The sequence below is a fragment of the Pezoporus wallicus genome, unplaced genomic scaffold (genome assembly GCF_028554395.1).
Source record: "Pezoporus wallicus isolate ANWC-B61680 ecotype Strahan unplaced genomic scaffold, APGP_CSIRO_Pwel_v1 contig_7545, whole genome shotgun sequence".
NCBI lineage: Eukaryota > Metazoa > Chordata > Aves > Psittaciformes > Psittacidae > Pezoporus > Pezoporus wallicus.
Genome location: NW_026642398.1, coordinates 3,203,155 through 3,227,701, shown reverse-complemented (window position 1 = coordinate 3,227,701; position 24,547 = coordinate 3,203,155). Strand labels below are relative to the sequence as shown.

Sequence of the window (24,547 nt, the reverse complement as noted above, 5' to 3'; positions counted from 1 at the left end):
CTCTGCCTGTTTACAGATCTCCCACTGACCTGCTGTAACACCACATTGGTGTTATTTCTCCTTTTGCTGCCTTTTCCCCCCTACTCTTTGTTTGGTCTATTTGTTGATAAATTCCTCATATCTCACTAGTGTTTACAGATATTTTTGGCCTGATTTGTGTTTAAGACTGTAAATACAATAATGAAGTTTAAATTATAACTGTTAATATCTACTTAACACTTAAAGACATTAAGACACAAAATTATTTCTTTAGAGGACCACAACTGTATTGTGGAAATGAACAGTCAGAACACCAGTTTTCTGTGAACTGCTGTATAAACAGCTCATACAGGTTACAGTTACCAATAGTACCTTTGCTAGGGCTCTAACAGTGGATAAACCAGATCTCTGTGTCTGCTAGGTTAAAAGCTGAAGAAAGAGGTTTGATGGGGAGAAAGAGAAAACACTTTAGAGCCAATTGCACCAAGGTCCTTCACAGCTGAAAGCTCACATTACCCTACCTACTCCAACTGGTAGATCCTTGCCAACTTGGATATAATTCCAGCATGAGCTCTGACATTTTTAGGTATCTTTTTTAGGTCAGAACTTTGGCATGAAAACTCTCCACTTACGTATTAGTTTTCACAGAAGAAAATAAAAGAAATGCAGTACCTAGTTAAAAATAACAGCAATTAAACCTGAACTGCTTGATCTTTCTCTGCCTTATGCCGTCTTTGCACTGTTGTAAGAGCTTTTAATTAATGCAATTGCTCTTGATTTATTGCCGAGTAAGTGCAAGAATTATAGAATCAGAGAATCATAGAATAGTTAGGGTTGGAAAGGACCTTAAGATCATCTAGTTCCTACCCCCCTCCTATGGACAGAGACACCTCATGCCTTAAGGGACACCTTATGCATTAAGACCCTTGGTATTCCCATTACAGTTATATGAAATGCAATTTTTTTAACTGCCAAAAGTACCTATTCGGACTATGCATACAGTATAAACTTTTTCAGATAACAGTAATGTGGAATTAAATGATTGCCACAGTGGTGTAATGGGACACTCAGTATGGAGATATGTTTTACTACATGCCCATTCCACTAGACTTATAGCTGTTTCAGATCTGCTGTATAAGACTGTGGTGGGTTTTCCTTGACTAAGGGCCAAATTCCCACACACGTGGTCTCTCACTCCCCTAATAAATAGGACAGCAGGAGAAAACAGGATGAAAAAGAGAATGAGATAAAGCAGGGAGATCACTCACCAGTTACTATCACAGGCAAAAAAGACTCAGTTTGGGGAAAATTAATGTAATTTATTCACAACTGGGTAGAAAGAAACAAAATCAAACACTGAAACAACACCTCCCCACACACCACCCCCTTCTTTCCAGGCTCACCTTAACTCTTTCTAACTCCTCTCTTCCCGAGCAGCACAGGAGAACGGGGATGGGAATTAAGTCATTCCATAACAGTCCCTCTGTCACTCCATGCTCCTCTCACATTCCCTGTTTCAATGTGGAACTTTCCACAGGCTGCAGCCCCTCCATGAAATAACCAAGTGACTACGTACTGCCACCCTATGATAATGTCTGCCTTCCCTCATCATGTGTCTCATGTTCAGAAGCATCTCAAGAAGCCCTAAATACTTCCATTAGGAAACTGATTTCCAGTGGCTTGGCTGGTGCTCCAGATCAGGTCACCTAAAGCTGAAGAGACTACACATAGGTGCCTAAGGTGCCAGTTTCAATGGCCATATAATCAAAACTCTCAATAGACTTACAGACATTCAGGTCCTAAGAGAGGATGTTGAGCAGACTTTTTCTTCACTCACTGTCCAGACTACAACTGTTGACTACAATACAGCCTTGAATATCAAAAACACATGAAGGTACCTCAATCCTAGTGGCTTCATAACAAGGTCATTTCCACTCTTTATTATTTCCTTTGCAAAAGGTACTCACTGTAATAACATTAAGGAACTAGGTCTTCATCTTATTTTAACCTTTCCCTGGTTCTTCCCCTTAATTTGAATGTCAGATACCCTGTAAGTCATAAATAGACATCTTCCTGTGAACCCACTGCCCAAAATAAAAACTACGTAAAAAAGCCATAGAAACCTAAGGAACACTCAGATTACAGTTAAACTCTAAGATTGAAGTTCCAAATATAAAGAGAATCTGGAGACTAGTAAGGTCTTGAGTAGTAAGGAATATAGCCAGAAAATGCTACTCATATTTCATAGGCAACCAGAGTTGTTTTCACTCTTAATAAAAAAACATGGCATTTATCAGTTACTAATAAATTATTTATTGCATATTATTTGGCACCTGATGCCAAAAGGTTTGGCCTTGATAACACAATTTGCAATTAAAGCAATTTGGAATTAGATACATTCTTCCTAAACAAAGAATTTAGAGAACAGTCCTATGCCCAGAAGACGTAAGAGGCTTTTGAATATTCAAGATTTGTGCAATTGTGCATATGTACACATTGCAATTCCTTGCACATCAAGATAGTGACACTTTTGGTCAATTAGATGAATGGCAGAAAAGGACAGTAATGTAGAGGATCTCAGATCAAAGTCCCCAATGCCAGTGATTTTCATGGAAATTAACACACAAGGAATTAAAGTATTAGAGGCTCAAATCCACACATTGCATTAAAAATTAAATAGAAATGGAAATGCTCACAATTTATCAATTTACTCCTTTTTAAATTGAATATTTTCCCTGAAAATCTTTGAGAACAAGTCATTTTTCAATGCCAGTTTCAGTAACAACAGCAACAACAGCTCCAAAGGAGCTAAAGACATCCTCATGTGAGTTTCACCAGACCTCTTGTTGTCCACTTAAAATAAATAACCTCCATACAGGAAACTGAATAAAACCCATTAACTGTTGTTTGTTTGGTTTTTTTTTTTCTATTTTTACACCACATTTCAATATTAAATCGTAAGATGGACAAATATCATCCATTTCTCCCCAGAACTTCCTCTAAGTCTCTGCAGAGAGGGAGGAACTTCTTAACAGTTATGCCTAAGCAAAAACATAAAAATGAAGGCTCTTGCTTTCACACTGTAAAGCTGGATGTTACTTCACAATAGTTTGTGCGTTGTGAGGGGGCTTTTTCTGATCAAAATGCAGGCTGCTGCAAGACACAGAATCCCATTTTTTTCTTCAGTAGCAAATGATGAATAGATAAGAATAGATAAGTAACTCTAATTCTCCACCCCATTGCCCTACACACCTTTTGAATATGCCAACACAAGTAATAATGAGACCAAGATGTAAAAGAGAACCAGGTTAATACGAGCAGAAACAACAAATAAAGCACTCTTTTTGTCAGTACCTCTAAAATAATCCATGTTGTTGTATAACTGAGTACTGTGCGCAGTCCCTGCTAACAGGACAGTAGAAGGAAAATAGTTCTGACATGCTAAGACCACTCATTTTGTTACAGTTAAGTACTGTCTGGACTAGGAATGGCACATAACATGCTGAGAAACAACAGGTAGAGTGCTTCTGGTTTTCCTCAGGTTGAAGCAAATTACCTCCAGCTGGCTTTAAATACTCTCACTAGGAAGTAGCCTCATATACTGATTATGCTCATTAGCCTATTCCAATTCACCCAAACAAAAGATGGATCAGTTTAGTGGCTGGAGCTCTCTCAGAGTCTCCATGGCCTGTTCTTACTTGAGTGGAACATTTGATGTGTGGACATTGTATTAGCAGAGCCTTGAGATTGTCTGGGTGGAGGTAATGCGCAGATGTGGCTTCTCCCTCTTTGTATAAGTAGCTGCTGTTTGTGTATCAGGCTTGGGAAGGAATCTTGCAGACAGGGGTTTTATATCTGCCCAGCTGCTTGAACCTCTCCAAAATGATGTGAGGCATGAAGAGAAAAAATACAAAGAATAGGAACAGGATCTGGAGGTCAAAATCAATGCCTAACACTAGAAAATCAGGCGGAGGTAAACACAGCAAAAGCCATCAAAATAGTTACAAGAGGTTCTCCACCACTTATGTGCAGGAAAGGACTACCTGATGTTTATGTGGGACTGACGTTAATGATAGATGAGATATTGCCTCCAAAACAAACAAGCTATTTTGTCCTCCTCTTTTTTTTTTTTTTTTATGAAGAGCACAAATGAGAAGGCTAAAGGGAAGGAATACAAAGCTTTGAAAAAGATTACAGCCAAGGTGCCAAAATCAAAGAGGTCAGCATGCTTTGTGAAGATAAAGCTGGAGAACCTTGGCAGAACTGACATGTGAACTGAACACTCTGTGATACAGGTTTACCACAAATCCAATAAATCCATAGAGGTACAGAAGGGCTGGTGATGAGCAGAAGCTAAGCAGTCATTTTGCAAAGGTGCTGAAATAGACATGACTATGGGTCCCTGATTGTAGCCCCAGAAATACTTAAGGTTTTATGGTAGGTTTTGAAGGAAAGAATAATTAGGAAATAAACGAGAAATTCCAATGCAATTCCTGTTTTACTACTATTAGGCTAAGTCTGACTCATTAAGCGGTGCATCTCCTTGAATAAGCAGCTTGTTTGTGTTTCTTCTTTTTTCTTTTTAAAGATGAGTGCAGAAAAGCTTATTTAGACCTCAGCAAAGCAGGGAGACCATAGAAAATTGCCAGCTAATGTGTAACAGGAGCTGTGAAGCAAAGATCAGGAAACAGCAAGCTGATTTTAAGGAAAGAACTAAAGGAACTTGGCACACTTAACTCATCAAAACACAGCAATCAGCTCCCTTCTCCATCTATAAATACATTGGGAGGAAAAACATCAGGAAGGAAGAGGAGTGAGGTACAAGAAAATACAACATTGGCACAAGAACAACTGCATATAAACTGTCCATGAATAAATGCAATTTAGACATAAGAAGTAGTAGCTTGCAAAGATCATGAAACAACTTCCAAACAGAAGCAGGAATGAAAAGACAATTTTCTTTCAGGGAAAGCTCGATACCTTGCCAAATGTTTTATAGGACATGGATCCTTCTTATTTGCAGGACCAATGTTATTTATGCAGGCAGTGCATAGCACTCCAAGTCTCTTCCCTTTTTCAAGACAGACTGCACGGGTCACCCATGTAGCAATGAATTTGCCATCACCACCTTCACTGGCTATTTGTGAATTGCTTATCTTTAAAATTAAGTATGTAATTTGAACATTTGTTTTGTTTTCCTGTGCCTGGACACATATTAATCCCTGATAGTCTGTACTGACTCATCTAGCATGCTGACATTAAAGCCATGCTTTAATGGCTTTAATGCCCTCATGAGCCTCATTCCACTAATGGATGTGTTGGATGACACTGCCCTCCCTTGTCTACCCCTTCAAGAAGCAGAGCTACTGACAACTTTCAGTCTCTTGGCACTGCAGTGGTCAGGCCTCTACTCAGGAGCACCAAGATCACTCTCATATGTTAAGTGCTCCCTTGCGATCAGGCAGGGTGTAAAAGCATTCAGGGGTTTTGCTGTCTTTGGTAATTATTACATTGTACACAAATTCACAGATGAGATATTTAATTTTAGGAGAATAACATGTTTTATCACAGGGCAGTACTTAATCCTGAAGGATTTATATCAAAACCAACACAGAGAGACAGATGAAAGGAGCAGGCTGGTACCAGCCATGGTACAGACACTTTGGACTCCATCCTTCCTTTGCTTCATCCTCTCAGGTCAATGCCAGTGCTCTCATGTAGTCCTACAAGTTGCTGCCTACTTGTCTTCCCCTGCCATTGACTGATAATGGTATTGTAAAGCCCAGGGATTACTAGACTGAGAGAAGCAATTTGTTGGATAATATTGATACATCATGCTACCAAACCAGACCACAAGGAACCCTGACAGACCAGACTTCTCCTCCCTGATCATTCCTGCAGCTCAGTAACACAGCCAGAGGAGTTCAAAACTGCACGGCTTCCACCTGCTTTTAGTTACACTGAAAAGCTCCAAGAATGAAGGTTTCATCCAAAATTATAGAATCACAGAATACCTGGGATTGGAAAGGACCTAAAGATCATCCAGTTTTAATCCCCTCCCATGGGCAGGGATGCCTCACACTAAACATGTTATCCAAGGCTCTGTCCAGCCTGGCCTTGAACACTGCCAGGGATGGAGCATTCACAACTTTCTTGGGCAGCCTGCTCCAGTGTCTCACTACTCTCACCATAAAGAACTTCTTACACCTAATGTAAACGTCCCCCCATTTGAGTTTGAACCTGCTACCCCTTGTCTTATTGCTACAGTCCCTGATGAAGAGTGTCGTGGTTTAAACCCAGTCAGGTAACTCGTTCACTCACTCCCCCCCTTCTTTCCCTCCCCCTACTCCCAGAGGGACAGAGAGGAGAATCGAAAAGAATGCAACTCCCACGGGTTGAGATAAGAACATTTTAGTAACTAAGGTATAACTACTGCTACCACCAATAATAATAATGATAAAGGAAGTAACAAGGGAAGAGAATACAACACCTCACCACCAGCCGACAGATAACTCACCCCCCAAGCCCGACCAAGCTCTGACCCATACGTCCTCCAACCCCGCAGTCTCCCAGTCCTTCCGGCTAACTCCCAGTTACATCCTGGGCAAGATGTGCTGTGGTATGGAATACCTCTTTGGTCAGTTTGGGTCAGGTGTCCTGTCTCTGGTTCCTCCTGGATTCCCCTCCTCCCTGGCAGAACATGAAGCTCACAAAGTCCTTGGCCAAACCAAAACATCATTGTTATCAGCTCTGTTCCCAGGCTGAAAGTCAAAAGACAGCACTGCACCAGCTACCAAGGAGAAAAATGACTGCTACTGCTGAACCCAGGACATAGAGTTATGCTACATTTTAATTAACAACCCTTAATATACACTGCTAACTGTATGTTGAGCCTGATCAGTCAGCTTGGAGCTTCTGTAGCTCCTCAGACCAGTGCTGGAGTTGCCTTCCAGCAGCCCCTGTCTGCAAAACTCTGTTGAATTGCAGCACGCTGGTTTGGAAATCAGTGAGGAAAAGCCTTTCAAGCAAGGAAAAAAATGTATTCCCTCATGAAAACAACATGAGAAGAGACTTCAAATCCCTATGCAAGATGTAACTTCATTTGCCATACAGAAGTTTGAACTCAGGGTTTTCAAATCAATAAAAAACATATTCGCTCTCTGGAAACATGAACAGACCTTTCTGTCCTGCATTGATGATACCCAGAAAGGATTCTCAAGTGTTTTACTATCTCAGACCTGCCTGCTACATATTCCAAAAGTTTATGCAGGACAGAGGGAGCATCTGTAATCATCCAGGCTGATTCCCAGAAAACACAGTAATCGATAATAAACTAAACACACTACTATTTCCTATACAGACATTGTGAGCTGAAACTTAAAAAAAGGCTGATATCTGCTTAGCTTCATGCTTGAAAAGTGAAAAGTAAAAATCAGCTCCTGTCTTGAAGGTGCAGGGAGAAAGTCTGTGTTAAGAAGGCAGCCAAAACAGAGTTTAATTCTCCTTTCCTTCAGTGAAAAAAAATAGAAGTGTAGCCATAAAAAATTCTGTAACATTGCTTCTGACAACACAGGATCCTTGTTTATGGTGATAGAATCATAGAATAGAATCATAGAATGGTTTGGGTTGGAAAGGACCATAAAGCTCATCCAGTTCCAACCCCTTGCCACAGGCAGGGACACCTTCCACTAGAGCAGCTTGCTCCAAGCCCTGTCCAACCTGGCCTTGAACACTGCAAGGGATGGGGCAGCCACATCTCCTCTGGGTAACCTGTGCCAGTGCCTCACCACTCTCATAGTGAAGAATTTTTTCCCAATGTCCAATCTAAACCTGCCATCTGTCAGTTTAAAGTATTCCCCCTTGTCCTATCACTACATGCTTTTGTAAAATGTCCTCTCCAGATTTCTTGTATGCCCTCGTAAGGTATTGAAGGCCACAGTAAGGTTCCCTGGAGCTTTCCCTTCTCCAGGCTGATCATCCTCAGCTATCATAGCCTGTCTTCATATGAGAGCTGTTCCAATACTCTAATCAACTTTGTGGCCTTCCTGTGGACTTGCTCCAATGAAGGTAGGTGTAAAATTAATAATGTAAGAGGACAAAAATCCATACCCTCTTTGCAGTACAGTAAGTGGTGTAGCCCTTGTCTTGAGCTAGAAGGCATAGTGGGTCTATTAAAGGCAAACTTCTCACCTACAGAGAGGCTGTAGCATTCAGACCAAGGAAGCATGACGAAGGGAGTTGTATGTTCAATGAGAGCAAATTGTTCAGTTCTAAGTGTATTGCAGCTCTCTTTAATTTTTGATTTCTTTTACTCTGACAGAAAATCCTATTTTAACAACAAATGCTGCCCAGTTCTGCAATCCTGAGAGGCATTTGGTGTGATTCATTCTCACCCAAGCAATCAGTATGCATGGGTTCTCAACATCTTCTGAAGATGCTCAGCATGTCCGAGGAACAAATAACAGATAGCTGTATCTTAAGTACAGGACTTAAGGCTGGAAGCAATCAAGAGCCATGTGCTCTGGGTATAACATGAAAAAAAGATATGAACAGCTTTGGGCAAATGAGCACTAGTATTAACAGTGATGGCAGATCAGTACTGGAGCAATGGTAGGCATATTCCAGAGCAGTACTGAATCAGAGCTCACACCTGGCACTTGATGTTTTTGAGGCTTTCATCTGGAACCCCGTTAAGTCACGACCATGATAATTTTTATACTTCTAGGTTCTTATACATTTCATCAGATCATCTGTCCTATGCAGAAGCTTGGTGCCCTATAGGACATAAATGCTCCACCCCTTCCATCTCTGTAGCTCTCTGACAGTTACACAAACTGGCACTCTTTACATCTCCACCATCACTCTTTACATCTCATTTTATGCTTACCTTAGGGACTCTTGCATTTTTATGCTCATCTAGATAGGAATGCTACCTTTTATTTGATCCATATCCACCCTTTTAAAACAATTTGCTCTTTACTTCCCTTTCAGGCAGCATAATAAAGTAGAGGTGAAGAGGAGCAAGTACTGGAATGGTGAAAAGCAGAGTAAAATGAAAAATTAAATGGAAAAGAGATGGGGAAAGGGCAGAAAAATTAGGACCCCAATAAAGATGTGAGCACTTATATCCTATTCTTAAAGGCAATAAAAAGCCTTGAAAACATAACTTAATTTAGTCTCACAGTCAAGTAGCCACCTTTTTCAATCTGCTCTTACATTATATGAACAGCTAGAGAAAGAGAGGGTTGTGCTCTTCTAACTGAAGCACCTGGAAAACCTGACACTGTGATAATCTCAGAGAGATAAGTAATCCTTAACTGTTCAGGGTGCAAACAAGAGGCACTCTATAGCGATCATTTAATAGTTATAAAATGAGCTGAATATTCCTGAAGGTCATCCTTTTTCTTTCTTAATGCAACCTTCTGTATTACATCTTTTTTACTATAATAAGACAAATATGGTGTCTCATGAGAGTTCTAAAGTGTCTTTGTGCTGCTTGTAGACTGAAATGGATAAACAGAAGATGATAGCCAGGAAATAGTTTCTCAGAGCCCATTGCTTTAAAACATATACATTTTTTCTCCTATCTCAGAACTTCCCAGAAGTCTGAAAGCCGAAGTGACTTTGAAACAGAGGTGCAAACTGACTGAGAACAGATGGGTATGTCTAACCCAGGAGGCCAAGGAGAGATTTTTCACTTAATTCATAACCTGGCAATTGTCTAATCACAAATTAATACAAAACCCAAGTATCTTCTAGGCATTGAACTAGTTTCCAAAGGAAGGGAGTTTGTGGACTTGAGCAAAGTGAACATGCAGTGTGATCTGACACTCGGTGACTTATGATCCCAGGACAAGTTATGACAATTAGCCCATCCAGCAGACCCCTAAATTCTGCTGTTACTGAATCTGTTGGTTCAAATATCTGAAGTTTCAAGTTGAACATTTCTGATGGAAGAAAGTCATGCAGATGAGTCAATTGCATGGTCTCAGTGTAAAACTTGATTTCTACCATGATTATGCCTGTAGCTCTTGCAGTTTCATGATGCTGTCCTGGTCTATGATCCCAGCCAACCATTGCTTTGGCACTGATCTGCCATCACTGGATTTGGTTTCGATCATTGATGACTGACTGGTAGAACAAGGAAAAGAGAGAACCGCATTACAGTACTGAGACTGCAAATTGCTTTCCAGCAAGGCCTGACATTTACAGGAGCCTCAATGGATTTCACACTCAGTGCTGCCTCTTCTCTCCATATCAATCTGGTGTTACGGTCCCTGCTTCACATCACTGACCCAGCACCTGAGGTCTCTATTCTGTTCAGATACATCAGCACGTGAGAGGTGGAAGCCTCTGGCAATAGCAGACAATGCACAAAATTGCATTAAACTGAGTTCAGTGATGGCAGATCAGTACCAGAGCAAAGAGAAATTCAAAAGAGCCACCCATCCTAAACTCAGAGAATTCAACATTTCTATCTGTGTCCAGTGGAATTCTCAAGGTACCTGCCACAAAACAGAAATTTACCTCAGAAGTACAAAGACACTGCTTCAGTGGCTCCTGCTGAAGTGAAGGTATTTTGGGGGGGATTATATTTTTTGCATTCAAATCACAAAATCACAGAACCATAGAATATCTCGAGTTGAAAGGGACCCATAAGGATCATCGAGTCCAATTCACTGCTCCTCACAGGACAGCCTAAATCTAAACCATATGACTGAAAACATCATCCAGACACTCCTTGAACTCTGATGGCTATTTCCTGAGATGTCTCAGGTGATTTTCAAAGAGGGGTTTCTTCCTGTTCTGTTTTGGAACTTGATTGCTAGAACTCTTTGCCACTCACTTTTATCATGTTAAATAGTATGGGGCTTGCAATGGTTCAGCTCTTCTTAAGATGAGGTTCTTAATTCAGAGAGTCAGCCTGATTTATATGGGTAACTTCTATGAGGTGCAAACACAGATTATGACTGTGTCATACATGGAACAAATAAATAAACCAAACCAACAAAAAAAGCAGCATTCCCTATTCTAAAAGACTAAAGATCTCAGTACAGAATCAGAAACAAACACTAACAGCTAGGAAATGTGGACACTTTTCAGTATTTCATGATGCAGATGTAGAGCAAAAGCTGTATAGTTTTTGTACAAATGAAGCATTAGTCTTTTTGATGTTTCACATACCCTGTACAACTCCATAAGGCAATAAAAAGAAAGCGATATGCCTCAAAACTGTAAAGGAAATAATACAACCCCTTGGCTCCTGTTGCAAACAGTTTCTAGGACTGGAAGTGGAATTTTTAGCAAAGGAGAAATTACAGTTTCAGTGTCAGACACAAAAGGAGAAAATATTTATGAGTAATATTTACGAAGATGTAGAACATGAAGAATGACTGCATAGAAATCAGGAGTTATTGGAGCCTGTATATCTAAACCAGCAAATTCCAGTCCTTGAAAAACAGCTTGAAAACCAGTGGCAATAGATGGATAAGTAAAAAAATTAAGGAACTGGCAGAATGATTAAAACATACAGTAACATTAAAGCCTTCTGGAATGCTTAGCAAATATGAGGTAGAATTTTTGCAAGCAGAAGTAAAATAGAAGATGGATGAATACAGTAAGTTTTTATTAGAAAAGGAGAAACCCATCAAGAATTTACAGCTTGTGATAAAGAAACAGAGAAACTGGTAGCTCAGATACAAGACCTGGAGAATAGCAGTACTAAGGCTACAAGACTGACAGCTAGTTGGAACTACTACAGAAAATTTAGAAAGTGGAAACTGAATTAAAACAAAATGAAGACAGATTGCAACAGTAACAGTACTATATCCTGATTCGGATGCCTACTGTACAGTTTAAATTGGATGATACAGGCCATGGCAGGGAATCCCTGCTCCGGGCCTGCAGCACCTCCTGCCCTCCTCCTCCTCCGCCCTCCCTCGGGGTCCCGCTGCTGCTGCTCCCTCCTTGGCTTCCTCCTCCTCTGCCTGCGCCGCCTTTGGCCCTGCCTGGAACCTGTTTTCCCCCGGGCCTCCCTGCTTGGCTGAGGGGCTCTACTTGGTCCTGCGCTGGGGCTGCTGGAGCCGGTATGAGGAAGCCCGGCCTCTCCTCACTGAGGACGCCCTGCAGCACCATGGCCAGCGCCTGGGGACGGACAATCCTGACCCTCTGATCCGCAGTGACTCTTCAGCTTTCCTTTTCCCAGAAACACTGTTTTAAATGGTCAGTTTAAATGATTTAACCATTTAAATGATTAGATGAAGAGACTCAGATATCAGACACAGGCGCATTTCTCCCACACCAGGTCTGGGGATGACCAAATCAGTGCCTCAATGAAATCGCCTTTCTCCTCCTCCCTCATTCTTTTCTTCATTTTTACTTTCTGCATTAGGTTTTCATTCCTACTCTTTCTCAGGAAATGGGTCATCTCTATTTCCACCCAGTCACTCCACACACATAAAACTAATTGTTGAATGTGGGAGCTTACAGAAATTTTCCCGTTTTTCTCACTGCAGTAAGCACTGAATGGACTTTGCCCTTCCAAGAAGGGTGAATACTCTCTTCTAGAAGTATACTCAATGCTGGTAGAAGAACGATGGTTCTGCAGATGGAAATCCCATTTTCTGTGGAATAGATTCAGCATCAACAACTGCATCATAACCTCTCTTCACAATGTTTTTTGTCATTATGACTCCTCTCTCCTTTACAGAAAATCAGTACAGAGAGGTGAAAAGTTTTCAGTCCCAACTGTGTCATGAATCTGTCCCCTCTGCTAAAACTCTGACCTATTTTTTTAACTATTCCTAAAAATCTTAATATTAACCATGCAAGAACTCACAAAAACTTGTGGCCTGATAAGCAATTTCCTACCCATCTAACAGACCACCTATCCAGTCTGTATCTATCTTCCCTGTTTGTCTATAGGGGGAGGCTGTGGGGAAGAATGTTGAATGCTTTGCTGAAGTTCAGTTTCACATCTGTTCAGTCAAAGCCTATGCAAACTCCTTTCAGAGGAGAAAGAGCTGCTACACTTTTCTGCACTCTTTTCTGTAACCTAAGTCAAACCATAGGTAGGTCCAGTTCCCTCCCATGTCTGAGATCATCTGCAACTTTACTCTTTTCTGCACTTATCCATATGGTATTGTTCTCACTCCTGCTGAGGCTGTTCCTGTTTTCACTGAATAAAAATGTCAGTTAGATCTCAAATCAGTATCATATATTAGGCATTAGCAGAAGCAAGAATAAAAACTGAGGACTCAACTGAAATAAGTGAATTCACTGTGGTTAAGATAAACATTGCTGTTTCTCTAACTCTTTATCCTATTTCAGAACAGAATGACTCACCTAACTTGTTTCGTACATTCATTATGTATCAAATAAACTGGACTTGTGAATTCCAGGCTGCAGAGCAAAACACATAAACATTTGGTCTGATATAACACTAAAGACAATCCAGATCCACTCTCTTTGGATCTGAATTGTCATGCCAGCATTTAAGATATTGATGACAGAGATGTGAATACTTTTATCAAACTTATGAGATCTTCCAAGGGAGCCAGGACTCCTCAAGGCTGTATCACAGGTGAATTTAAAAAGAATCTCAGATGGGGCCTCAATCTGTAAACTTTATGTTTCATTATTGTTGAATAAATGTTAATTTCATCTAGGCAATAATTCTGGCAGCAGCCTCATCTTAAGAATATTCTCTCCTCATGAGGAACATTGCAAGAGTACCAATGAAGGAAGCTTAATCTGCATATTCTTTCTCCAACCGAACAAATTCACCATCTACATTGAAGCACTGAAGTCTCACTGGCTCCTATTAACTGTATTCCTACTAACATTAACCTCTGACAGGAATTTTAGTCCATGAACTCAGTGTGTTTTGTAAGTTGCTAATTTGGCTAGCAGAGATTTTTGCAAAATATAGGATGTCATCTGAAACTGGGTTAATCTTTGCATTGAACCATCCTAACAGCACAGCGTCTATCTGCAGGTGTCAAGTAGGTTTGACCATCAATTAACTTTTGCAGAGGTGAGAAGCAGAGCAAAAGGTCAGGAATAACCAAGCATTACTTTCAAGGGGGGGAAGCATAAAGAAGTGAGAACAGGGGCAAATTTTAATGACTTCTACTGGCAAGAAGACACAATAGAAAGGTAAAATCTCAGCCACCAGCTGAAAGACCATGGAAATAATCCAGGTGGTACAAAACTGTGAGTGAGATAATAGAATTTCTCTCAGCCTCTGTAAGAAAGGATGGTAGTGTTAACACAGGAAAACAGAGTCAGCATGCAAGACACAAATCTTTTGATATGATGATGTATATAGGGCAGTAGACAACAAACCTTTCAGGAGGAAACCATATTCACACTGAACTGCCACATTCTCTTGTGAAATACAAAGACAGATGTCCCAAAGGCATGAATGTTACATCCTTAGAGAGACCTCACCAACTCAATAAATAGACTGATGTGGGTTTTGATAGGTGCTATTTTCATCAGTCTGGATGTGTAACAGTAGAACTGGTCACTGTCCCAATGTGTGCTCACAGGTGGTGGTCAAGGCCAGGTTGAACAGGGCCTTGTGTGACATGGTCTGATGTAAGGTGTTCCTGCCCATGGCAGGTGGATTGGAGCTAGATGATCTTAAGGTCCTTTCCAGCCCAAGCCATTTTATCATTCTATGAAAGCAAATTATTAGATCCAAAGTGCTACAATGTCAATGAAAGACATTTTAATTGTTATGTGAAGGAAGAGTAACATTAGTGAGATCTGCTAGAAGATTGCACATATAGAATCATAGAATCATAGAACAGTTAGGGTTGGAAAGAACCTTAAAGTCATCTAGTTCCAACCCCCTGCCATGGGCAGGGACACCTCCCACGAAATCCATGTATATATATATATATGTATGTATAAAAATCCATATATAACTCCCACTATATCCATAAGTTTTGCAAACATCAAGTCACTAATGTGAAACCCGGTTGCTTTTTATGACTCATAATGCAAATTTCATTCAATTTTGAACTGTAGCACACATAGGGGACCAAAGATTTTCAGAGAATATCCATGTAGAAACGAATATGGCAGCTTTAAGTAAGGGAAAAAAAATTTGCCAGAAGCTCAAGTTAGACAAAAATAAAAATCTTATTTTTCAATGCTTACAGACCTTCATTTCATTCTCTGAAATATTTCCCACTGTTTTATTCTCTTAAAACTGCCATTGTATTTAGCCTTCCAATAACTGCATAAAGGTGGGGAGCACAAGTGTGTCTTCTTTACCTGTACACTGTTAAGGCAAGCCCTAAATAGGTTTATTTATCCCAAACTAGTAATTTGACCTACTGTCTTAAATTATTAAATTATCTATTTATTAAAATCTAAATGCTTAAGTACTGTGCCCATTGTCAAAAGTAAGAACTTGAGTCTGGTATATTTCCTGTTAAGGAATTTAGCCTTCTTTCTCTATCCAGTGGTTGAACAAGCCAGGGCTGCTTTTATCTGAGAATCTTCACACCAGTCATTTTCCTTGAGCTTTAGTAGCTTTATAATATCAATTTAATTCTCTCCACTGTTTCACAAAGTTTATCTTGTAAGGTGGATGTGTGAGTCCTGGCTATTTTGAGCCCTGGCAATATCTGAATCAAAAAGAATATGTTAAACTGCAGAATATTATAAAATAAATTAAAAATCCACAGCTTCCTCAGCATTTTTGGTGTTGGCTGGCTGCAGACATCACTCCCGTCACATCATAAACTGACTTCTCATTTGTCACAGGATGTCAGTATAAAGATTTATCATGCATAGCGAAACGGGAACAAGAGATTACTGAAAAAGAGTTCATTTTTCAACTGCATTTTATTTGTAGTACCTTTTCTTGGCAGATGTTATCCTCACAAATGAATGAATGTTCTGAAGTATCAAAGTGGATGTGGATTGACAGGAGAAATCGATCTGCATTTGTTAATGTACTTTTGCTGCAGCAAGCACATTAAGTAATTAAAGTGCTAAAAGAGATCTTCCCTTCCAGACACACAATATACTGAACTCCATTAATGCAAGGACAAAAGCCAACTGTTTTTTTTCCATTGCAGCTCCAAGTGCACCTTGTCTGCAGTATACACACCATATAGTTTGATTGCATCCATAGAATTTAACTATCCGGTTACATGAACAGCTACTATCTTAAGGCAGCTCTATAAGATGAAGTGTCAAAAAAGAGCAATAATTTTGGGCTCCCAACTTAAAACAGCTGAAAAGCATCTGATCCAGAGGTCGTGTACAGGTTTCCATTCTGAATATTAGACTTTGGGATGTTTTAAGCTTAAAATAAAAGTCAGAGACACTCTGGAACAAACTTTTCCCATATATAATGATGTTTTCTACTAACACAGCATCTGAGCATTTGTGATTGTATCCTGCTAAGAATAATCTTCTAACATATTACTACTACTCTCATGTTTGTAGCTATAAGCCTATGAGCTAAAAGGCTGGTCAAGCCCACCTCAAGAAATCACTCATTCTAGCAAGTAGTAATAGTCATAGATCATCTCAGTCATAGATCATCTGGGTGTGGAACAGTTACACTGATATGCACCTTACAAAACTGGGCTGAAGTGCATGGACATTATTGCCAAAAGGCAAGATTTCATCCAATGTAGGCAGGGCAACAGAACTCAACCACATCTCCTAGTCACTAGGCAGTGCTTCCTCTCTGAAAATGATGAGGATAGGGTATTAAGTTAGGGACATAATAACGAGAGAAATTGCTGGTGTGTTTTCTTCAACTGTAGTTTGCATGGAGATGTGGATTTTTTCACATGCAGTTCCCAGCAATCACTAGTACCAAGCTGAAATCAGGCACATGCAAAATCAGAGGGAAAATTCTGGATAACACGGTTATTTAAAACAAACACATATTAGAGAGCCCAGAAATGTTATATTAATTTGAGAGCTTATGAGTACTCCAAATGTCATCTTATCACTTCTCAACACATATGGACCAGATTCACCACTTGTTCTGCTCCCATTTGGTGCCCATGTAGCACAACAAGAGCTGGCTGAGTCATATGTCGAGAAAGAGTGTGCTCACTTTACTTCAGTTACCCTTCACACATCGGAAGGCAGCTGATTTTTCTTGGTCATGAATACCAGAATGATAACTAGTCATTAAAACAACTTATTTAAAAGTACACATGGCACAGCACTCAGCAAATTGGTGTCTGTTTAGTCATCAGTATAACGGAAAAAAAAGGTTTAAGTATACTCTAGTGAATCAATACATTCACTTCCTGGATTTCTGATCCAGTCTTGTTAAAGTTGTCTCAGCTTTTTCCCATCTGTAAAATGTAAACAACTAGACTTAAGAAAGACATTTTAAAGGATAGGTAAAGGTTGTAAAGTGATTTCTGATCCAAAGATAAAAGGTGATAAAACTTATGCAGAGCAAAGTGTGGTATAGATTCTCTGACTACCCAGGTGGACAGCTTTGTCTGAAAATTCAGAAGTCAGAAGGTAAGGGTACAGACAGAGAAGGCTTTGTTCTTGCTCCTGGAAGACAAACATTAAAATATAACAAACAGAAAGTGTTAGCCAGGAAGAATGTTATGCAAACAGATGGGATCCACTCTCCCAGGAAATAAAATGCAAGGTGTGATATTAGATAAAAGTCTTGGGTAAAAAATATGGTTTAAAAAAAAAAAGAAACTAAAATGAAAATTCTGGGATTTAGCTAGCTTTTAATACTCATTAGTCACTAACCTGGAACATAGCTAATTCTATCATTTATAACATTAAAAACTGACCATCATAAGATTTTCTTCAAAGCTCTTGGGTAACTGGGTAGTGCTTTGACCATTTTTATGATTTCAATTCGTAAAATAAAAATATTTCTACAAGCAGAGATCTTTAATTTAAAGTATTATCCTCTGGAATATCACAGAGTAGCTTTGATCACCCTTAAGAGAGTTAATTAAGCTTTCAGTTCAACAAAGCAAAGGTTTTCATTTAATAGGCTAAAATCATGTCTTTGGGGTGAATTTCTACTTCAACCAGTAGAGTTTGTACAATAAGTGGTTGCTTTTCTTTTGTGGGTCTTGAAGAGGCATCTGTGATCTTCGTTGGTGCGCTCAGGTCTAACTTTTACCCTCTGAATATTTGTGCTTAATGATATGGAGAATTGATGACACAAAGCCCATAAACTCTTAGAAGTTGTTGGTATTAAGTGCAGCATTTAAAACTGGGGTCCTTCAAGGTTGTGATAGATTTGTTGAGGAATTGAGCACAGCAACATCGAGATTTGAAGTGTGGAGCATTGCATATAGATGAGAAGCAGAACTTTATTTAAAAACTGCATTTCTCAGCTAAAATAACTTTTTAATCTTAATCAAATAAACCTATTGCATGCTCTATGCTAAATAGCTAGATGAATTATTGGAGACCATGGTGCTGACAGTAAATCACTAAAACATAGTGTCTACTTCATGGGCTGTAACTGGGTGATGCAGAAGGAAGCTGCACAGGGTTGTTTCTGTGCCAAGACAGGCTATGATCATGCTCATTCTAGAGAATCATCCAGGCTGGAAGGGAACTTGGGTGGTCTCCAGCCCAATGCCTGCTCAAAGCAGAACCAGTCATTGAATTTAGACCAAATTAATCAGGACTATGGCCATTCAGGTCTCTAAAACTTCCAAGGATGTAGATGCTCCAGCCTCTGTGGACAGCAAATTCCAGAGCTTGACTATTCTTACTGAATTTATTCTTTTTTGCTTGCAACCACGAACTGTAGGAAGGGACCAGGTCTAGCTGTTCTTTCAACAGCTTGTCCTATATTTAAACACAAGATTTGCTGCTGGTGATTATGCCATGCTTCCTCTAGGGATATGCACAATGTGTAACAATGTGATAACACATTCTGAACACAGATAACTTCATCTGCCTCAATTAGTTGCTGTTTGCAAAGTGTTTTAGAGAGGAAAAGTGCCAGAAAAGCTGCAAAGCACCACAATCACCCTCACATGAAAACTTGGAGAATAACTTCCCACTCCTTAAAAATTGTTCACAAGGAACACAATGTTTTTTGAAGCATCTCATAGTTATTTTATTACTAGAGCTGCTCATTCAGCAATTTCTGGCACCCTCTTTCATTTAAAATAATTTCAATCAGTCTATGCTGTTGTCATTTCTGGCTTGTTCAAGTTCGTTTTAAAGATGTGTCACTTAATTTGTTCTTAAGTAATAAAATGTTGCAGCACATACACATATATCCTTTTGTAAGCCTGAGGACTTAGATTCCCTTCCCCTACACACACACACAGCTGATTGATTCCTAGTGAATAGACACAGGTCCATCTAGAAACTCCTTGAATTAGGATCTGCAGTCAACACTTGAATTGTAGGTCTGTATAAATCATGTTCGGTGAAATTGAAGCACCTTTCTGACATAATTCACTCAGAAACTCATGAAAGCAGCAATATAAATGTCACTTGGATGGGAGTGGTATTTACTTTCCTTAGAGAAGATGGTATCCCAATGTTAAGGGGCAAAGGTTTATTTTTTGGTCAACCAAAAAAAACAGATAAATTTGGGTTTTTCTTCTTTTTTCTTTTATTTCAACTCTTCCAGCACTGATTACCAACAAGGGATTGTTTAACAAGGGAACAGAACCTGGAGCTGATATTTCCAAAATATTTTTTAAAACTAATAAATATGAAATTATATTTTGAAGCTTTGGGATACAGCCTTCCATGGTTTTCATACAATCACGTGCATTAAAAGGTTAATTTTAAATAGTACAAGAGTTTCTTCTCTAACTGGCTGATTTCAGGAATTGGGGCTTTATGAGAAGGTGTAGGACCAGCATCAGAAGCATAGACATTGCCAAAGGCTCAGCTACAAATTCTGGCACAGATATCTGACTAGAAATGTTATTGCTTAATATTAGGTATCACAAAGAAGCTTCTTTGGAGGCATGAGTTACTGAGATGCATTGCTTGCCAGCCTGTAAATCAGAGAAGACACAAGCCAACAAGCTGGTGGAGAGACTGCCATTGTTGAAGAGGTTTTGAAAAAGGCTATAGGAGCCCAGTTAACATAAAATGCCACATGGTTTTAACTGATTTCCTGAGTATTTAGCAGTCTTGAAATCTGAGGCTGGAGGAGCAGTGAGAACCCTGTATTTTCTGTATTAATTTATTTGGCTATCACAACCGATTACTGACAAGATCACCACAAAGTGCCCATTCTGCTATGGTACTGGCTTTGTCTAAACATCCAAAATTATATAGCTTTCTGTATTTATAAACATGTTCATAAACACTCCAGCTGACAAGCCTTTTCTTTTATTTTTAACCTCATTCTCTATGTGATTCTTATATGATATTTATCACTAATATCTGAGCAACCCCCAGTACTACTTCCACAAAGACCAATGTCTGTCATACGATTTTCCTTTTAGTCACTCCTCTTTGATAGAAAGAGTATTATTCTCTGCTTTCTACACCAGCTTCCTATATGATCTGGTGTCCAGCATGTTCACAGCAGCCTGTGGGGCTGAGGAGGTAATGAGCAGTATTTTGTAGCAATTCCCTCATGATGACATTTCTGCAGCTCAGGACAACTGACATTAAGACATCAGAGCAAAAGGGTATCTTCTAGGCAAACAGAGGTAGTAGGAATATCAGTCATACCTGTTATGGTTATTATCAGCAAGCAGCCTAAGGACAGTCACAAGCTGAGGGCTTCACATACCAGTTATGTGTATATCTGTATATGTTTAGAAGTACATACATTTCCTAAGGATAGTGAGCCATACTCTACAAGAAGCTGTCATCTAACTGCTAACTTGTGCCTTGCTTAGGTTCACCTCTCTTTTCTCTGCTATGCACTGAACCATTGTAGTGTGAGACACTTATATGTAACAGATGGATATGAATATTTCCTGCATAAAGTTATCACTTATTTTACACCGTCTGGTTAAAGTACAACCACCAAAATGGCAGAAAAGACAGAAAGGGAACTGACCACAGTAGGTCACAGAAGAAAGAGCTCCAGAAGACAAGGCACAGCTTTCATCACTGTACACTGGCTGCATTTCAGAAAGGACACACTAAAGTTCCCTGCCACATCTAATATGTTAAACATCTCAGGATTCAGAGTGCTACTAGTCCAGGGACCTTATTTATGAATCTAAATTGTATTAACTCTGTGACATTACCTTGGTTAGCCAACCTATTAAATGAGTTGGAGTTGGCCTTTAGCTCAGTTCCATGTAAGTATAAAAGTGACACAGAACACTTATCTGATGTGTTTAGACTAAGATGAGTATACAAGAGTATTGTTTATTTGAAGGAGGAACACTATTTCCAGGTACAAGAGTATCCTACTTTCCACTGATTATCTTGATTGTTAGTCAACAGAGTTTGTTGAGATGCTGCTCTTCATCTGCAGAACAGCCTCATATTTTTGTCTCCACTCTATTTAGTTTCAGTCTTTTCCCCCTAGCACTGGCACTGGAGATCAGTCTCTTCAGTAGACACAGGGTGTCTGAAAATTAAAGGTGGCTAAACCAAATGAGAGAATTGTCTTCACCAACTATTATGGAAATAAATCATCATACATGATTCTCCTGAAGTTGAACATTTACTACACTTTGGGAGATTGTTGTTTATCTTACTGAACACCAGCACCGCAACTACATTCATGAGTATGGGTTTGTGCTTCACTGCTTTCAATCCTGTCAGTTCAATGCAGCAGGTTCTCAGTGTGAAAAAATGTATATAGTTATGAAAAAGCAACAAGATTTCCCTCTGTCCTAGACTTTCAAATCATAGAATCAACTAGGTTCGAAAAGATATTTAAGATCATCAAGACCGACCATTACCCCAGGACTGCCAAGTCCACCACTAATCCATGTCGCTAAGGGCTTGACACTGTACCTCAAAGACTCCATGTCCTAATAGACAACAGATGGAAGTAAGGGCTGAACCCCTGGACACAGTACGTATTTTCAAGGTATCCATCCAGACAAGAAAGGCACTGGTTGATTGCTGAACCCCAGTTTTCTGAGGAAAGGAACTGCTTCATTTTGTCTCTGAAGGCAAGACTTCACGACTAAGTACAGAAATACCATTGTCCCTGTAAGCAACAGGGATGTTTTGTCACATAAAGAGAAGACCCTGTTGAGAAGACCCTGTTTTCAGCAGCTCTGAATTTTACTGATACTTATCTGATACTTGCATGGTTTTGCAAACTCTGAGAGCATCGATCTTTTCCCCAGTGCAAAGTCGCATCATTTAGAAGAAGCTGGATGTCATTTTTCCACTCGATTTATTCACTACCACACCTTACACACATAAACCATCAGTGTGTCAGACACTTACAAATTGCAGCCTCAAATTTGAAGAACGATAAGACTGATAAGCAGTTGATCCAGTCGTGTGATTGGTAACTAATGACTTATCTTGGTTTATAATACATCCTTCCCAAAATCCTAGTGCTATTAAGTCAATGTTTTACCTTCTTTGTGCTTTCTATTCCCTCACTGACTCCAAAAGTTGCTTGCTTTGTGAACACAGTAGTTGTGGGTTGCTGGTCTTTTTTTCTCTTTCAAATAGGTTTTGAAAAGCTTTAAGAAAAAAAAAGGTGCAGAAGGATTGCTTTTGACTGAAGTAGACAGATCAATTAATTGGTCTCTGGCAGTCAGGGATAATTTTATTTCCTACTTTATTAAGGAAAATCAGAATCAGATAATTTCACTAGAGAAAACATGTCACCAATTATTAAGCAGCACACAATGGAGAGAATTAAGGAGAGAAAACTTGAAAATGTTTTCCAGAAATTACATTACTTATGAGTCAACCTTTAGAACTCTGGCATCAAACAGCATTTCAAATCCTTTGGTTTGACCAAAGAAAAGCTTCTTTCTCTCCCCTATAGTAGCACCTACAGCATTTAACCTTTGATGTCTATAAATACTGAAACTTACAATTGAGCTTCAGAAGATAAATTTAACACTAATTGACTGAAGTAAACTACCTGCAACACAAAATACGTGGATGACTGTTCCTGTTACATAAGCCAGAAACATATAACCATACCATATATTTTTAAAAAATCATTACTTTTGTATCTCAGTCACTTTTCAGTATTAACCATTTATACAGGTTAAGAGATTCAAATATCACAGGGTGCTACTCTGATAGATTAAGGAGCTTTCATTTCTTGTGGAGAGGGAAAGGTGCAACTGGCTGTGTGTGCGTACAGAATTCAAAATAGCTTCCAGTGCAATCAAAACTAGAACAAGACCATTACTGAAGGCCTTGCATTTTAAAGCACTTTTACTCTGTGGCTTACAGCCAGCAGATCGTGTTCTTAATCAAGTTTTATTATTAACCATCACCTAACGGCTTCAGAAGGGCTGATTCTCCCAGGATTCTTTTGCTAAATGTGTTGATTTATGCAATCCTTTATTTGCATGGAGTACTCTTCTCCAGGGGGCTCACTGCTGGCACAAGCACACTCTCCCTAAAGACATTGTCTTTAGGACAGTTAGCCAAGACTGAGTGTTTTGGAAAATACTGTCCTGATTTATTCATAGGTACACAGTTCCAACCCAGGATTTTCAGCCTTCTGTCAGTAAGTCAGGCAGTAGCAGGACTGTTATGTATTTGTGGAGATACATAATCAGGCTTTTTTATTATGATTGTTTTTATTTGGTTTTGTACCAAAGTATCAAAAGGAAGAGTAAGTTACATAAATTATTATTAATACTGCTAGCTATTAATAGTGTTAACTATTAATACTGTTAATTATTATTAATACTGCTAAACCAACACATTAATAATATTGGGTTTATTGTTAAAAATCCTAACATGTTGTGTTCTCATAGAAATTAAGATTCACTTCAGCTCTGCTTCTGTGCTGATGGACAACCTTTCATAAATCACCTTTCTGGCCTTCAGCAAGACAGATTGATATTGACTCAGTTTACAAGGCACTAAAAGAAGAAAAACACTAGTTAAATAGAAAATTCCCATCATTATTACTTCTACTACCTTTTCTTCTGGGAAGTTCATAAGTCAGTCCAAGATATCCCAGATGTCTATAGTGAATACCAGCAATGGCAATAGGGGAAAACAATAAGAAAGTGTGCTCAAGTTAAAATGAAATTTGGCAAGCTCATCTACTCCTTTTCTTCACACTTCCATACTACAGTGATAGGGGCTGCTGAGTAGATGAAACCAACGAAAGGACACTGATCATCAAATCTGAGGCACAATAAAGGATTTAGTTGGAAATGCAAACATTAAAACTATATGTATACACTATATAAATGCAATAGTGTGCAGGATACATAGAAAAATAACTGTAAACAAATTAATGCAGTATAACCTGTAGTACTGTGTGTTTGGAATATTAATCAGTAAAACAAGGTGAGTACCAGTGGGGAAAAAAGCAAGGGTAATTAGAAGCTCATTAGTATGACAGCAGAATATATTAACTGTGTTAATGCCAGGTTTACCCCACACCAGAGATTTGATGTAACTGTCAAAGCCAACAAAAGGA

General features: G+C 39.2%; 1 protein-coding gene across 2 annotated transcripts in view; it reads right to left on the bottom strand.

Annotated features, from left to right (window-relative positions):
- Positions 1 to 24,547, bottom strand: part of FAM135B (family with sequence similarity 135 member B) — a 192,938-nt gene that overhangs the window by 106,118 nt on the left and 62,273 nt on the right. The gene's annotated exons all lie outside the window — the stretch shown is intronic.